This window comes from Nansenia antarctica, assembly GCF_963989245.1.
Source record: "Nansenia antarctica genome assembly, chromosome: 8".
Lineage (NCBI taxonomy): Eukaryota > Metazoa > Chordata > Actinopteri > Argentiniformes > Microstomatidae > Nansenia > Nansenia antarctica.
The window spans coordinates 53,770,290-53,787,801 of NC_137678.1; the positions used below are offsets into that span (position 1 = coordinate 53,770,290).

Consider the following 17,512-nt stretch of genomic DNA (forward strand, 5'->3'; position numbering starts at 1 on the left):
CCCACCATATTCTGACAATTAAACAAGATATGTTAGACTTACCAAAACACAAATTAATCCACTATGTCGCAACTCGTTGGAATACAACACATGACATGTTGGAACGCTATGTGGAAAGTGTTACTTTTGTAGTGTGAATTTGTTTTCCTCCTGTTTGTATACGGGCTACCAGCTGTCAAGGCTAAAGTGCACTTTTACTTTCGAAAGTGTTTATTTATTTTTGGACATTTGAAAGTGTTTTTTGTTTATATACAATTATATATACATTATATACATAACATATACATGTGTATGTTAAAGTTCTATATTATGTATAAGCAAAATAAAGTAAAGTAACAGTTTGTAAATAAATAGTAGCATTTGTTTCTGAACCGAACCGTACCGAAAACCGTGACCCAAAATACCGAACCGTACCGAACCGTGGGCCAACTGAACCGTTGCACCCCTATACACAACAGGAGCGAGTCGGGAAAGTAGGCGGAGTAAAGTGTAATAGCATAATAATAATAAAAGCACGCTATGGTGGTGACGTATATATATTCACGAGACATAACACAGCCACAACATAGCAAAATAGAGGAACTTGAAGCTATTAAGCAACTAGATAGAGTTAGTGGTAATGTATATCTAGCTAGTTAGATAACTAAGCGACCTTGGGTTCCCTGAAAGGTGCTATATAAACTCAAGTTATTATTATTATTATTATTATTATAACTAGCTAGCTAGTTTTTTCCACCATAAACCATTTCCTGAAGCCACAACCATCTCCCACTACTGAAGCTACAGAGCAGCGATGCAGATCCAAGGTCAACAACATTCAATCTCTGATGCCCAGCTCCTCCTCTCTGTCTCCCTCTGCTACCAACCCCTCGCCTGGGAGTTTGCCATCCCTCCCATGCTTCACAGAGGTTCAGCAGAGCCACATTATTGAAATCCTTAGAGGTATGAAATCATGCACTTGCGCCCTGGACCCCATTCCCACTGCTCTGCTCGAGTCATACATCCCCATTCTCAGCCCATTCATTACTCAAGCTGTTAACCTCTCCCTTTCAGGGTGTATAGCCGCTGTTGTGCCTTCTTGATGGTGGCTTTTGTGTTGTCCTTCCAGGTCAGGTCATCCCGCATGTGCATCCCCAGGAATCGGAGGGTTGAGACTCTCTCCACGCTCTCTCCGTCGATGAGCAGGGGCTGGATCTCGGACTTTTTCCTCCTGAAGTCTACGATGATTTCCTGGGTCTTTGACTTGTTCAGCAGCAGGTTGTTAACCTTGCACAGCTTGCTCAGTTGCTCTACCTCATCCCTGTACGCCGCCTCGTCCCCCCCCGAGATGCATCCCACCACGGTGGTGTCGTCTGCAAACTTTACGATGGAGTTGCTGGGGTGGACGGGGGTGAAGTCGTAGGTGTAGAGGTTGTAGAGGATGGGGCTTAGCACGCAGCCCTGGGGGGACCCAGTGCAATAAAGACCATTCATTCATTCATTCGAACTGGTCATGTCTCACCTGCTCTCAAAGTCTCTGTCATCCGCCCCCTTTTCAAGAAGCCCACCCTGGACCCGGAGGTTCTAGCCAACAATAGGCCTGTCTCCAACCTTGCCTTCCTGTCCAAGGTGCTAGAGAAGGAAGTTGCTTTCCCTAGGTTTGACCCTCACCTGACCTTCAGTGACCATATAAAACACCTGTGCAAAACCTCATCTCAGAAATATTTCCAAACTCCGTCCCACTCTAGCCCTCAGATGCAGAGAAACTTGTCCATGCCTTTATCTCCTCAAGACTGGACTATTGCAATGCACTCTTCATCGGGATTCCTAGCAAAAGCATACAGAAGCTGCAATGCATCCAGAACAGCGCTGCCAGGATCCTGATGAGTCCGCAAATACGAGCACATAACCCCCACATAGCCCCCATTCTACACTCACTACATTGGCTCCCTTATTCAAAAAGGCCTTTGACTGTTGAACTGTGTTCATTCTTGTGTTTTTTGTTGTTGTTTTTTTGTTAAAGTTAAATGTTTTTAACTTATGTTTTAGGCTGTTTTTTAGTTTTTACTCTGTAGCACTCTGTAGCCTGCTGTGTACCCAGGCTTGAGACAGGGTTTTATATTGTAGTAATATTAATGTAACTTAATTTACGTTAAATTTACAGAAGATTCCTTGTTTGTAGCACCTCTAAGTTGTAATGAGATCTGCCCCAATTACTGCACCCTGACAATATTTTAGTTTAGAATAAGGTTGGTAATTTAATGTCAAACTAGATGTATTCCTCTATTTCAGAGACCCGCACTAAGGCACTAGGTGGGCCAAATGCTACACCTGTTTAGTCTTCTACAAATAATTTACAATTCAAACAGTGCAGTTTTACATTTGTTAACTTAATGTTTTCCTTTTGAACCATTTATCTAGGAATCAAGGTAAGGCAAATACATTACAAAAAAGAAACAATATTACAGGGGGGTAGGTGCGGAAACGTGACCATAGCTCAGCCTAAGAAGGTCTGATCGACTAGGGGTCGATATCTACTGTTCAGGAGACTCAGGTGCGTAAAAAAACCTCTGGTCTCATGTCTCTATCACAACCACAGCCCGACCTACGAGCGAATCATACGAAGGGGAGCAAGATATGGCAGGGGACTTTTTCTGGCAAAACTCTTTTTTGAAGAAAAGCAGTCCATACCTTTAAGAGGTGATAACCACTAATAAGCTGCCAAACCAAAAGGTATATCATATCAAAACATAACCTAGGGATGTAAAGGAATAAAAAAAATCACATCTAGAATTTGCCCACCCAGATGGTAATGAAAAATGGTTTGGCCCAAGGACGATCTCGACTTTGTCGCTTTTACCACGTCACGCGCGGTATCAACCAATGAAAATGCCTGGCGCATCAACCAATGAAAATGCGAGACGCGCCCCCATATTTGCATACAGATCTGATAATCGGGGAAAGAATGAATGTGGAAAAGAAAGAATGAATGTGGAAAACAATGTGGAAAACAATGTGGAAAAGAAAGAATGAATGTGGAAAACAATGTGGAAAAGAAAGCATGAATGTGGAAAACAATGTGGAAAAGAAAGAATTAATGTGGAAAACAAAGAATGAATGCGTAAAATAATAAATAAATATAGAAATGTATTTCGTTATTACTAGGGATGCACCGAAATGAAAATTCTTGGCCGAGGCCGAAGCCGAATTTAAGGAAACACTTGGCCGAATACCGAATGTGTATCGGCAGTTTTTAATTTTATCATTGCATAAACTAAATACATTTTGCTTTTTATTCATGCTTCTCAAAGAAAGAAATTGAGATTGAAAAAAAAGAACTTTTATATATAACTTATTATAACTAATTATCGTGGGATTTAATCTCTACTGCTTTCCAGGGTTCAAGTTAATGATATTCATGATTTGTCTCTACATAGGCTTCAGAAAGTATTTAGACCCCTTCACTTTTTTCACATTTTTGAATAGATTTGCCATCAATCCACACACATTACCCCATAATCTAAGTAAAAACGTTTTTTAATGTTTGCAAATGTATTAAAATGTAAATACAGAAATACCTCATGTACATAAGTATTCAGACCCTTTGTCACTCTTAAAATTAGGTCAAATGCTAAATGTCTTCAACAAGTCATTCAACAAGTTGAATTGAGTCCACCTGAGTGTAAGGATAATAGTTCATGTTATTTCAGAATGAATATCTTTTGTTTTTATAGTCTCTGGTTTGCATAGAAACCACCGCATGATACAGCTGCATGTCATAAACTCGTGTAGAACAGCTGGGAGTCTGAATATGTTTTCAACAAGGCAACAACTCTGCTTCTCACTCCAATTTTAAATTGAGCTACGACTGCTAAGCTAACTAGCTAGATGAGTGTAAGGTTGCGTTCGTAAAGTCGCTCTGAGAGTGCTGGAGCGCACACTGGGCCCGACGTCATAGAGAAACCGAGTCATTTGATTGGACGAGAGGCATTCCACGAGTGCTGATCGGATTTCCTGAGTGAATTTACGAACGCAGCCAGTTTTGAAAGCGCGTCGCCTCGCGCCGCGCGCCTGTTGAGAGTTATATTTAATTGTATTGCGTCATCAAAACACGGCCACTATTCGGTGGTAAACATTCGGTGTTTTCACACATTCGGCCGAATACCGAATGTGCTTTATTTTGCGATATTCGGCCGAATACATTCGGTGGCCGAATGTTCGGTGCATCCCTAGTTATTACTGTGTGTATTCATTCATTTATTTATTCATACACTCATTTATTTATCTATATATTTATTGTTAATTTTGACAGACTTGGTCCTCCATACACAATAGCATAAAGAACATACCTGGGAGGCTGAATAGGCTAAATTAACATAACAAGCCAGCGAGACCAACAAGCAAGTTACCAGTAAGCAAGTTCACCAAGCTACCGTTTGCTTAGCTTCAACAAGCTAATGTTTAATTTCTTCAGTGGTATAGGAGCAGCATATAGTTGTCACAAGCCCAGAGCGGCCCAGAGCGCCCTCTGTCGGCTGTAGACGGTAATGTTTACTCCTTGGTTCATGTCTGTCAGTATGAAATTCTATATATATTGATATACAAGTCGCACCTGACTATAAGTTGCAGGACCAGCCAAACTATGAAAAAAAGTGTGACTTATAGTCCGGAAAATACGGTAGATAGGGACGGCCGTGAATGGTACTTTCATCAGTTGTGATTGATACCTGTGAATTAATTTCTTTCACATTGGAGACGAACTTGCGGCGCATTTCCTTTGCAAAGTGACTGATCATTTATCTGCATGCATGGCCAGATTGGTGGATATTCCCTACTTCGCCTGCATTGTCATGAGGGGGTTGAGTTTTTTTATACGATAGCCTTTCCTTTGCAACGGTGTAAGCTGTTCTGAATGAGTAGCACAGATAGTACCTTTCGCTCCGACTCAGGAGCAGTAGCTAAAATCAGTATGGGTACTACAGCCTGGTACGGGCCAATTGGCAGTGGAGAAAGCAAAACAAAGCAGGAGCACGGGTTACGGTACGGGACGGTAGTGCAGAAGCGCCAAAAGTCAGTTTAAGGGGTTTATTGGGGCATCACCACCCAGTACTCAGCTCTCTGGAAAAGGTCAAAGGTCACAATGTTTTTTTGTTTTAGTTTTTTTTACTATGAAACAAATGAACAGAAGACAAAATGTTAAAGGTAGACTCTAGATTATGAGGTCATGTTGACTCTAGATTACAATGTCATGTTGAAGGTAGACTCTGGATTATGACGTCATGTTGAAGGTAGACTCTGGATTATGACGTCATGTTGAAGGTAGACTCTGGATTATGACGTCATGTTGAAGGTAGACTCTGGATTATGACGTCATGTTGAAGGTAGACTCTGGATTATGACGTCATGTTGAAGGTAGACTCTGGATTATGACGTCATGTTGAAGGTAGACTCTGGATTATGACGTCATGTTGAAGGTAGTCTCTGGATTATGACGTCATGTTGAAGGTAGACTCTGGATTATGATGTCATGTTGAAGGTAGATTTAGGCCTGGACTACACGTATATGGATATTTTTTTAAGATTATATTTTCGTCCTCGTTTAAAAAAAAACTCAAACTGTCCACAGCACAAAAAGAGTTCTGTCCATACGAAAAGCCAAAACTGAACACGATCTGTCAAATACCGTAGAAGAGCGTTATGAGCATGCACAGTCAGTTGTAATCAAACGGCGGCAGTGACTCAAAACGTAAACAGACCAAACTCTTAGAAACAGACAGAAATGAAAAGTACAAAACAGACAGAAAAGCAAGTTATGACGACCAAGAAGAAAGCAAAAACAGATTATTTTGTGTGGTTGTTGCTGTTGACAACCGTTTTGCTTCAATGCGTATGTGTAAACGGCTTGACGTCAACACCAGCTCCGTTTAACATTACCACACATTACCACACTGATATTTTTTTATTTCTTCACTTTTTTATCCGTGTAGAGAAATCTCTGAGTGAGAACGCGGTGTTCGTATGGTTGAGAGGCCCAATTGTACAAAAAGATTTGTGTTTAGAAAAATATCCATATACGTGTAGTCCAGGCCTTAGATGATGGTCATGTTGAAGGTAGACTTAAGGCCAATGCACACGGCCCCGATTTTGTCGCACCGCCGAATTCGATTCCATTGTTTTGAATGAGACAATGCACACGGCGTGCGATGCGATATTATCGCACGACAACATTCGATTCTCCATTCACACCAATTGAAATAATTTGAAGAATTGAGAATCTAATGTTGTCGTGTGACAAAATCGCACGCCGTGTGCATTGGCCTTTAGATTATGACGTCATGTCTGGATTAGGGATGGGACGATTATCTTTTTATCGTTAATCGCGATAAAAACACCCGCGATAACTTAATCGTGGAGAATTTTAATTATTTGAATAATCGTCATAATCGTATGTTATGAATAAACTGTGTTTAACAAATGTCTGGCGCTATTTTTCAGCCTAGGCTACATTACTTTTGCAGTCAAGTTAGCGACTGTTACTGTAATATAATTGCAATTCCTCACATGAGCCGCGCGCGAATATCCTCACAGAACTTGTCTCGCGCTATTGTTCAGCCTGCATGGGTAACGTTACTGTCAAGTCAGCCTTGTCAGTCAGTCACTAGGTAACGTATGCTAGCCTACTCACCATGGCTGTCAGTCAGTCACTAGGTAACGTATGCTAGCCTTCTCACCATGGCTGGTGAAAAACTTTAGACGGGATACTGTCATTGGCCTTCCTTGTTATTACCAGGCAGTGACAGTCTATGGCTGCAAAAGGCACGGTCGCCCCTAAGCTTTAGCAACTATATTGTGGTTTACTTAATACTGTTCAGCACTTGAGGTTACATTCAATGCATGACTTGTGCTATAGGCTAAATACAATGATTAAAGCGGCAAGTAGCAAGTGTGCGCATCAAAGGCATTAGGCACGTAACATCCATGCTGTATAAACACATGACAACCGTCCGTTATTTCCCGAACTTTGCCCGAACCCCCTGCGAGGACCCGGGGAACAACGGCACGCTCCCCGCGGCTGCTATCAGACTGGCCGCGGGAGTGAGTGTTGAGGGAGAGAGGAGACGGCAACCCTCGCTCGCCATAGACTGTATCCCTACTCGTCTCTCCTGAGCTCGGTTGTAACGTGAACCGTGGAATACGGGATATGTTAGATGCTTTACAGTAATTCCCCAAATGACCAGAAAAGGAAGTTAGATTTGTCGCTGGTCGCTTTTGACTAATTAAGTCGCCAAGGGGCTCTGGAAGTTGGCAACACTGGGAGTGCGTTCTTTAAACTTCCTTGGGTACGTTAATGAAAGGTGCTGATTGGCCGAAAAGGAATTGCTCTTTCTTAAGGACCCGGATTATGGCCAGAGATATGTGCCACCAGAATCTGAATTTGAATTACTGACTTAAAATGTCCTAAAAATACAACAAAATCTAAGTTAAAGTGATTACAGTGTGTTTTATTGGCATTAAAAAAAAAAAAAATCATTCTCGCGATAATATCGTGGATCGCGATTATTTTGCCCACGATAATCGTGACATGACATTTTCTAATCGTCCCACCCCTAGTCTGGATTATGAGGTCATGCCAGGAAGCTTTACGAAAGATATGTCCCGGAAGTATCGATGTGATTCTTATGATGACTGTAGAATCTACACAGTGAAGATGGTTCACATGTTATCCATATGTGGTTGTTCGCTTTGGATAAAAACATCAACATGGCTAAATGTAGAGAATGTAATGTAAAAGTGTGTGTGTGTGTGTGTGTGTGTGTGTGTGTGTGTGTGTGTGAGAGAGAGAGAGAGGGGACTCGCACGCACACACGCACGCACAGTCTTGGGGACTAGGAGAGCAGAAAGCCCCTATTCATGAACCAAATATGACATACTGCCAAGCCTTCTCTGAGAGACACACACACACACATTTTTAGAAATTCACTCAGCCACTCATGAGCAACCATGCGTGCACACACACATGTACAAAATCTACTGCTGCACACACACCCCCAAAGGCACACACACACACACACACACACACACACACACACACACTCACCAGGGAGAAAGTGAGTCTGTTCATATAGTATATAAGAAGTATGGAGACCTATGGTGTGTGTGTGGAGGGGGGGGGGCAGCAGAACCTATGGGGAACGTACATATGTGTGTGTGTGTGTGTGTGTGTGTGTGTGTGTGAGTGTGTGTGTGTGTACGTGTGTGTGTGTGTGTGTGTGTGGAGTAGGGATGGACGGTTTCCAATTATTGAAACCGAAAAACCGTCAAAGACTAAAACCGGGGTTTTCCGGTTAACCGAAAAATAATAATAATAAAAATAAAATAAAAGATTTTAAAAAAAAAGAAGAAAAAAAAAGAGCGCCAATTTCAAATAATTGAGCCCTACTGCTACAATACACTCATGTCGAACACCATTAAAACACCGTAAGCACAGTCGCAACACATTTAGGCTACTTAGTTTCACAAATATAAGTGGAAAGGCAGACTTTTGTAAGCTACACCATACAAGAAAACACATGAACACTTAACACACCAGCTCCGCTGATCCAGGGTGCACGCCTGCACGGAAGATCATCTCTTGGAACAGCGTCTTCATTGAATGAACTGCTTTCTCAATATCTTGGTTCTTAGACAAAGTTTCAGCTGCTGCTCAATGTATTTAAATATTTGAATACTGCTCAATAATCACTGAAATATTAGACTTAGAATTATGCAGTGAACATACTTAAAGCTTTTCATAAAAACCACATGCCGCGAGACTGACTCGTCCTGAACTGTCGTAAGTCAATCAACAAAGAATGCCCCATCAAAATAAAAGTGCCCATGGTAGAGCTGTCAAAATAGAGCTTTCAAAATAAATGTACTAATACAGATAGAGATAAATACAGAACTACCTTTGCGTCACTAAGTGACCGCGTATCTTCTGAGACATGCGTTCTGTCATCACTTTCAGTAGCGCCTTCACACACAGTGGCGCTGTGCACAAACACTCTTGATCCGTATAGCTCTTGTTTTATTATATTGTGGTTTAGTAAATACTGCACTTGGAGTTACATTCAATGCATGATTTGTGCTATAGAACATAAATAAAGTTTGATTGATTGATGTCAAATCAAATCACATTTTATTTCTATAGCGCATTTCTCACGAGTAATTGTAAAAAAACTTTCCTATCTACCAATAACTGAAGGCAACTATCTTTCCCATAGAGTGATTCGTTACCCTTAAATATAATCCCAATTAGATATTAATCCTCAGTTATTCTTCACAACTGACCAAACCTCTCACTCATTGCGCAGCAGATTCAGACTGTATCATTGTTATTTTTTACACACGACAAACATGTGACATGTTCCAGTTTTATTCTTATTCTATTTTATTCTTCAAAAAAAAAAAAAAAAAAAAAAAAAAATCCGGTTTCAGACGGTTTTGATAAAAAAACGTTTCTATTTTTATAAACCCCGGTTTAAAACCGTCCATCCCTAGTGTGGAGAGGGGGGGTAGGAAAACTTATGTGTGTGTCTCAAGCTGCAGCTGAACCTCTTGCTCTTGAATGCACTCAAACCCAGCACATTCACACTCGTCTGTCTGTCTGTCGCCCTCCCTCTGTCCCTGACATTCTCTCTCTGTCTCTTTTTGTCTCTCTCTGAGTCTCTCTCAGACAGGCAGGCAAACAGACAGAGACAGACAGAGAGAGAGAGAGGGAGAAAAAGACAGAGAGAAAGAGATAGAGAGAGAGAGAGACAGAGACTACCTATAGACAGGGTCAATCATTGCAAAAACACTTCCTGAATGTGACTTATTTCAACACTCTGAGAAAAGCAATAATACTCAAGTCAGATAGACAGACCAAAGATCTCCTGACGCAAGATAACCATCTAACTGACGACGATACAGACAGACCAAAGATCTCCTGAGACAAGATAATCATCTAACTGACGACGATACAGACAGACCAACAGAACTCTGACCATGGAGGGTCCATGTAGCTGAACACAGAGAGGGGGGGCAGAGAGGGACGGAGAGAGAGAGAGAGAGGGGGAGGACAGAGAGAGAGTCGAGAGACACAGAGAGAGAGAGAGAGAGAGAGAGAGAGAGAAGGGGGGAGGAGGACAGAGAGACAGAGGGTGGGGCAGCAGAGAGAGAGGGGGAGACATAGAGAAAGGGAGGGAGGGGAGGAAGAGGGAGAGAGAGGGGGGAGACAGAGAGAGCGAGAGCGAGAGAGGGGAGGAAGAGAGAGAGAGGGCTTCTCCAAGTGTAAACAAGGTCACATGCTCAGCGAGGAGGCGGCCCCTGCCCCAAACTCCTCAGCCAATCAGGAATGAGGAAGCACTGACCCTTGTACACAGTAACCCCGGCACAGCGCCTTGTGACTACTCCCACACACACACACACACACACACACAGAGTCTGGGGAGTAATTAGAGTCCACCAGGATTGCAGGTGTGAGATCTTCTCTGGGCTCTGAGATAAATATATAAATCACGCACACACCACACACACACACCACACACACACACACACACCTCTAACATTCATCTACTCAGGGAGCCATAAATCACAGGGTGTCTACCTGAGAATATTGTCTTTCGCGGCTTTACGCTCTACGCTCCACACACCCGTGCACGTGCACACACATACACACACAGTGGGCTTCTAGCTCAATGAGGGATATTCCTATAATCATGTCAGGAGGATATAGTGTGTGTGCGTGTGTGTGTGGTAGAGGGGAAGAGAGCAGCATGACTCACAGCTAGGCGGCATGCTGTCTGTTTTCTCCCTCTATGATGAGATGACTCGCGCACGCACGCACACACACACACACACACACACACACACACACGTCACTATGTAGGGTCCGAATCGTGACCCAGTTAGAAATAGAACCAGGAAGCCATAGAACCATAGAACGCTCGTGAGACAATCATGCAGAGGTTTCCGTTTCCATGCGTGCGTGTGTGTGCGTGTGTGTGTGTGTCTGTATGTGTGTGTGTGTGTCTATTACTCACCTCCTGGAGTGCGAGGCGCAACGTGCTAGGGTGTGTGTGTGAGGCCGCGGACGTGTGTGTGTGGTCCTGCTCCGCTGGGCCTGTGGTGTGTGTGTCCGTGGCGTCTCTGGTGTGTGTGTCCGTGGTCCCGGTGGCCGCGGCAGCAGAACCATCGTTGGTGGCGCCGGTCCGGTCCTGGTGCCGGTGCCTCAGGACAAACGCCGGGCCCTCGGCCCCGCTCAGCCCGCCTCCCTCCAGCCTGACGCCTATCTGGACCCGCTCACCCTCTGGACCCGACCCCCCCTGGACCGGCACAGACTGGACTGGACTGGACTGGACTGGGGAGGGGGGAAGAGGGAGATGAGGTGGGGGGAGAGGGAGAGGGAGGTGGGGGGGAGAGGGAGAGGGAGAGAGAGAGGGTGGGGGGGGGAGGAGGAGGAGGTGAGGTGGGGGGGAGAGGGAGAGAGAGAGAGATAAGTTAAACTCTGTATTTAATAACAGGATAGTAGTAATGATAGAACAGTCTTTGATCGCCAACCACATGGCAAACCACAAAGTGAAAGCTTTATGATGTTCCTCAGTGACTCTTCAGGTATTTTTGGTGCATTTTGACATGAATGAACGCACGTCAGGTTTTTATCATGCGATTGAGCGTCACACTGTTCAGACTTCCTGGGGATGCAGGCCAATCAGGACGTGTCTGAACGCCTGCCTGTCGGGTATACAGCCTATCAGGACGGGCCACTCGTTCTGGCTGTCATAATGGGTAGTGACCCCACAGTAACCCGAGATGCACCTCCACATATTAACACTTTCTCTCTCTCTGTGTCTCTCTCTCTCTCTGTCTCTGTCTCTCTCTTTGTCTGTCTGTCTTTTTCTCTCTCTCTCTCTCTCTCTCTCTCTCTCTCTCTGTCTGTCTGTCTGTCTCTCAACAGTGAACCCAGCGCAGAGCCAGAGATTGATTAGCCAATCACACTGTGATTGGAGCGTTTTCACCGCCAGCTCTCTCCATGGGAGTAATAGGAGCCACTCTCTCTCTCCCCGTGTGTGTCTGTGTGTGTGTGTGTGTGTGTGTGTGTGTGTGTGTGGGTGTGTGTGGGTGCGTGCGTGCACACACACAGTGGGGGTCGATTGTTATTGTTCAGTGAGATCTTCAGATGAGATTTTAGTTCCAGGGTAAAAGAAGTATAGAGAGAGAGAGATAAAGAGGAAGGGAGAGGGAGAGAGAGAGATAAAGAGAGAGGGGGGGAGAGAGAGAGATAAAAAGAGAGAGGGGGGCGGGAGAGAGAGATAAAGAGAGAGACGGGGGGAGAGAGAGAGATAAAGAGAGAGAGGGGGGGGAGAGAGAGATAAAGAGAGAGAGGGGGGGAGAGAGCGACGGGGGACTTTGCTTAAAAGGCTGAAGGAGGGAAGAATAAAGGAGAGGAAATGTCATGGGGACTTGATTGATCTCTCTCTTACTGTGAGCTGGAACGCTCGACCATAGGAGGCTCGTGGCCTCGTTTGTGTGTGTGTATGGGTGTGTGTGTGAGTGTGTATGTGTGTCCAGAGAGGAGGTGTTGTGAGAGGTGGAGGGCTAGGGCTGCAACTAACGATTATTTTGATAATCGATTAATCTGCAAATTGTATTTTATGTTTTCTAAATCAGCCAGGCCTGTACATATACATGTGCAAAATGAATAAGTATTAATAAAAAATTATAAATAAAAAAGGCTTTGCTACATCAAATAGGTTTAACAACAGGCCATGGACTATGGCGGTAGATTGTTTCAATAAAGTAGTTGAACTCTAGCTCAATACATGCATTGTTTTAGGTAATAACTTTGCTTAATGTAAAGGTCAGTAACCCAAAGTGCAATATAGGCTACAGACAAGACACTAATGTTTTTATATAACAGATATGCTCCAAAACAATGCAATGTGTCCTCTCACTCCATACAATAGGCTAGGCTACAGTCAGTGCCTCACTCTAACTCACGGGTAGCTTGGTAGGCTACCACTAGCTAGCCTTTAGCTTATCACCTCTGCTCTACCACTGACCTTAGCCAGCTAGCTAAATACACTTGTCATGCGATATTGAATTCATGAATGCGAGCAAACACTCACTGGCTATCGCATTACATTACAGTAATTTAGCTGACGCTTCGCCAGAACTCACAAGTGCATCTCCTTACTAATACAAGTGACTATGAGCATACTCCGGTGCTGAAGGCATAGAATGCGAATAGCAAGCTAAAAATACAATAGGTCATTAAGAGGGAGAATCTATTAGATAAACGAGAAGAACTAACTTAGGCCTACAGCTGTGCCAGTGAAACGAATGATCCTCACTTCAAAACGCAACGTATGGCATGGGTACAGCCAACGTTAAACTCGTATAACTTACCCTGCTGAGGGTAGCTTTTAATGTGACGATTTCGGTCGAGTCGTTTTCTCCGCCTCCGCCATGATTTAAATGTAGCTGCCGCGGCGGCTCCGCAAGACAGCGTGGCGTGCGTCAACAGGAAGTAGGTTTGTTATGGAACAAGACCCGACGAATCGATAATGGAATTTGTCGTTGTTGTCGTTGTTCGTTGTTGCAGCCCTATGGAGGGCATTGAGTTTTTTGTGCCGTTTGTGTGACCATGGCTAATTTTAGGTCACATCTCACACGCACACTACATTTTGGGCATTTATCAGACGCCTTTATCCAAAGCAACTTACAACATTTGTCTAAGTAAGTGAATCAACAGACACACACACACCCACACACACCTGAGGTTGTGTAACAGGTGAGTGTGCCAGGACCGGCGGAGCTCGTTTGTCCAGGCCGGTCGTGCCAGAGGAGGGGTGGAGCCTCCTTTGACAGGGGAGGGGCGGAGCCTTGCATTCTGAGCAGATTAGGAGGAGAGACGCCCGCTTAGGCCTGCTTAGGCCTGGGGCTAAACATGGGCCTAGGGTTAGGCCTGGGGCTACACACAACCTACATTTTCTCATTCTGCTCAATGAGTCACAATGACGTGTGTTTGATACCACCCCATGCACAGGGGTGCAAACTGGCGATGGTCCAAAAAGGTGACACTTTTTTTTTCTTACGTAGATGGTTAGCTCTATCATTAACAGTGGTCTAACAATGATGCGCGTGTAAGTAGCGATGGCCCTGACCTTAACACCCTCATAATTAATGTAAGCAACCTGTTCTCAAAATAATTATACGGGTTCCTGCAGGTTTCAACAAGTTACATTTAAGACCTTTATAAGACCACTTTTAATAGATTTTAAGACCTATTGAGCAAGTATTGGTATTAGACTCACATTCGTTGATTCTTTTCATTAGCAATGCTGGGTGATCTGTTCTGTTGCATATAGAACAATGATAATGTAAGTTAGCCTACTCTATCAATTTCTTGATTCATTTCCATTGCTTCTCAACACATTACTAGATATAATAGCATAAATAACAGAATAAACTCACACACTTACTTACACTCACTTACACTGCATAGCCTACATACTGAGATATAGCACACACACCAGGGTTTCCGTTAACCGGTAATTACCGGTCTTTGTCCGGTAAAATTTGTTGAAGTCCGACAAATTGAAAACTCGTCGGACATAATGTCCGGTGAAAATAATTCCCTCTAAGCACAATTTGAATACAATTCGCTTTAGCGAATTGTATTCAAATTGGCTTCGGGCCACCATTTTCAGCTGAGCACCAAACACACACACACTCATACACACACAACACTGTCTCTCGGGCAGTGTTGTGTGTGTATGAGTGTGTGTGTGTTTGGTGCTCAGCTGAAAATGGTGTCCCGAAGCGGAGCGCCTTAACTTTATCGCACAATAACAAGGATAACAAACGAAACGGACAACATTTACACTAAGATGGAGACAAACTTCAGCGATATGATCTAACAGCCGGTCTTCAGGACGACATACAGACCCGTATGAGCTTACAGGGCTATCCCCTATCTATCTGAGAAAAGGCATAGGCCTAGGCTGTAACATTGAACGGAAATTAGCCTATACGCATTGCAAGTTAATTTAAAGCCTATTTATTTTCAAAGAGTTTTATTCTATTTTATTTTATCTGATAAAAGGCATATGAACGGAAATTAGGCTAGCCGTGTCACGCCAGAAGCCTACATGCGTGCACTGTTCAATAAAATGTTATACATCTAGACATTGTGGTATTTCTTTATATACGTATCCCAGCCTACCTATCAATTGTTTCTCAATAAACAGTTATGTTCTCCTCATTGTCATACTCCCGAGTCCGATTAAGTATGATTTGACAGGCAGCTAAACGAAATGCCTTCCCAACCAGCGAGACCTGGTTATAGAAATGACGTTGTTTTATTGATAAAAAAAGGGTAAAACTGGAAAGAGAAAATAGAAAACTCACATTAATCCCAAACAATTTAACAAACTTCAGTTAACGTAATGTGGAGTCCGTTCATTGATCGATGCTGTCTGTTCAGTTCCCAGTGAGGCGCCCGTTCAGCGCTGGACATAATGGCATAGCGCGCATGCGAATCATGTTATATTATTATATATTATATAGCTCGCATCTAATCGTATCGGATGAGAAATAGACATTAAATGGCATATATAGGCCGCTACACAACAGTAATCACCGCGACAAACAGCTATATTATATTTTAATATGATGACCGGAATATCTCACGTTTGTCCGGTAAATCGAAATCTTCCCGGACACGATGTCCGGCGGCAATTTTTTCTAACGGAAACCCTGACACACACACAAACACACACTATATTTACTAAACCACACACACGGTTGCTACCACTGCAAGTTTGAAGAAATTCTAACTTCACATGCCTACAGTCGAATCGCCTCATACGGCGATTATCGTATCGTGGCCTCTTGTCTTATCATTTCACGTGGCAAAATATCGGGGTTTTGGGCGCAGCTTAACCAATGTCACACGAGCAATAAGTGTGCGATAAGTTTTGTTTTATATGTTGTCTCTCATCCACACGCGTCGTATTCCCACGTAGTGGGACTGGCGACAATAATACATTTTCCGGTCGGACTTTTTAAATAAAAATAAAATTGATTCTACGCAAGTCTAAAGCACACAGAAGCCATTAAAAAAAATTATTTTGAAAGTCTCGCCCTGTGTCTGATCCTGATGTTATAGAAGCAGCGTAGCAGCAGGGTAGACGCCAGGTAAAGGGGGACGCGAGACAGTCTCGGGCAGCGTTCGTAAATTCGCTCGGCGCACTGGGCTCAACGTCATAAAGGGACCAAGTAATTTGATTGGACAAGAGGCATTCCATGACTGCTGATCAGATTTCCAGAGCTGATCAGATTTCCAGAGCGAATTTACGAACGCAGCCTAGGGCAAACCACTCGCCGACTCGTTTTTTTCATAACACGAAACTTGAAGTTGTTAAGTACCCACTTGATATAATAAACAACAGTTTAACGATCACTAAATACTTATAATGATCAACTAATTATGTGTAGTTATGTGTTTCTAGCATGTCGATGTTCCATCAGGTAAATTCGCTAGAACTAACCTCCATACCCTGGTTCAGAAGAAGAAATCAGTCCTTCGTCACTTACATCGTCGTCCTCGATGAAACTTTTAGGTGGATTGGTTACCCTATCCTAGATGGTCTTTGTGACATTTCACAATCACAAACATATATGTACAGAAACTCACTAAAGTCTAAAACACCGCTAAAATACCGCTTCTCTTCAAATCACTCCATGACACTTTGAGGTCAGCGCATTTTTTTTTGTGAACTACTGTAATAACCAGGGGTGCACATAACTTTTTGGGGCCAGTGCTCAGAGGAGCACCTAGGGATGCTGCTTGGTGCTCCCCGAGCTCGCAAGTCACGACCCGTCCCACAGGATGGATAAAAAAGGGATACATGGATATATTATTAGCAAAACGACATTTATTCATAAATAAAGATGAACGACCAAATTATTGTGTGCAAAACAAAATAAACAAATGCAAAATCAAATGACTGCTCTTTAAGAATGAAAGTCTGTCCGACTCCTTTAAACACAATGAAATCAACTGACATCTCTTTAAGCACTAACTGAATGTCTGTTCTTTAAACACACTGATATAAACGGACATCTCTTTAAGCACTGCTCTGTTCTGTAAACACTGAAATCAACTTTTCCCAAAAAAAAACAAAAACTGTTGGTGCGCAAGAGCGCCTTCATGCGGCTGATCTGCCGCGCAGCATGCATTTTGGCGACGCATGCGCACTGGCGCACCAGTTATGTGCACCCCTGGTAATAACCCTAAATGGCTAGAGAGTGCAACTTCTGTGCTTTCAGAAACTGTTGGATTTTTTTCGATTGCACATATAGTTCAAGAATTACGATAGTTTGAACGAACCCTGTAAAATCCTGTTGAGAAGTTATCTCGAAATAACTTCTATGTTATTTTATTTGATTACTTCTTATGTTTCTACTCCCATCATGTGACTTGGATGAGATGAGATGTAGCCCCCCC

At 43.3% G+C, this 17,512-nt stretch overlaps 1 protein-coding gene across 1 annotated transcript in view; it reads right to left on the bottom strand.

Moving 5' to 3' along the window:
• Window positions 1-11,163, bottom strand: part of adipor2 (adiponectin receptor 2) — a 28,519-nt gene extending 17,356 nt beyond the window's left edge. Inside the window, exon 1 of the mRNA XM_080537568.1 lies at window positions 11,043-11,163. The gene's annotated coding sequence lies outside the window, so the exon portion shown is untranslated. The remainder of the gene's footprint in view (window positions 1-11,042) is intronic.
• Between the last annotated feature and the right edge of the window lie 6,349 nt (window positions 11,164-17,512).